The sequence below is a fragment of the Nyctereutes procyonoides genome, unplaced genomic scaffold (assembly GCF_905146905.1).
Source record: "Nyctereutes procyonoides isolate TBG_1078 unplaced genomic scaffold, NYPRO_anot_genome, whole genome shotgun sequence".
In the NCBI taxonomy this organism is placed as follows: Eukaryota; Metazoa; Chordata; class Mammalia; order Carnivora; family Canidae; genus Nyctereutes; species Nyctereutes procyonoides.
In genome coordinates, this window is record NW_026575129.1 from 2,603,458 (window position 1) to 2,604,506 (window position 1,049).

Here is a 1,049-nt window from a genome sequence, read left to right on the forward strand (position 1 = left end):
ATGGGAAATAAGGGGTACACTTACCACAATGAGCACTGAGTGATATATAGAATTGTTGAATCACTATATTGCATACCTGAAACAAATAAAGCACAGTATGTTAACTATACTAGAGATAATCCTGGCCCTTGGGGATTAGAACCCGGGAGGTGAGGTATGGGGCTGGGGACAGGTATTTGTCATTATAAGGCTAATAGTACCATTTGACATTTTATATAGTTACATGCATCCCATTGGTAGAAATAATACCTAAACTTTAAAATATATGTAATTAAATTTACTAGTGAGGAGGAAATAGACACAGCATTGAGAAAGGGAAGAAAACAATAGAAATATTGCTTAGAAATATTACTCTGCATATGGAATCATCAGCAAATTTTAGATTCCATCTCTAAGATTTCTATTCATGTTTTCCCTCACTCTGAACACCTGCACTTTGGCTAGAATAGGAGTGTGAGGTCTGGGTGGCCTGCTCCTAGAATATGACCAGTAGATACTAATTTGGATTGTGGTTCTGAAGACCTGGGTTTGAGTCTGTCCTGCCACTGATGGCTGGGTAACCTCAGGCATGCCGCTGATCTCCCTGGGCCACATTATCATCATGTATAAAATTAGGGGTTGGCCAAGATCAGATACTACACTTGATCTTAGCCAAAAGGCCGAGAAGCGATGTTGGCCAAGATCAGAAGTCACATATTGACAGCCCAGAAACTAAATCTGGTCCACAGCTATATTAGGCCTACATATTGGTTTAAAACATTTAAAAATTGAGATAGGTCTCCATTTTCAAAAAGGTTCAGAAGATTCCAGGAATAGTAAACCCACTTTTCTTCCTGGCAACAACTCACTGGGACTGATGGGACAGGTACTCTCCCAGGCCCCTTCCTGTCCATCACTGCTGAGCCCCACTAGGCCATTTGAGTTTGAGACCCTGGGCTAGGTAACTGTTTAAGTCCCTTTCAGGTCTAACATTTTATTCATTCGTTTTCTCATTTATTCACTTAATGAACTTTCATTGGACACTTTGTATACGCTACTATGTTAGACAC

General features: G+C 40.2%; 1 pseudogene; it reads right to left on the reverse strand.

Annotated features, from left to right (window-relative positions):
* Nucleotides 1-529: 529 nt before the first annotated feature.
* LOC129521107 (U2 spliceosomal RNA) lies at nucleotides 530-671 on the reverse strand (annotated as a pseudogene).
* Nucleotides 672-1,049: the final 378 nt, after the last annotated feature.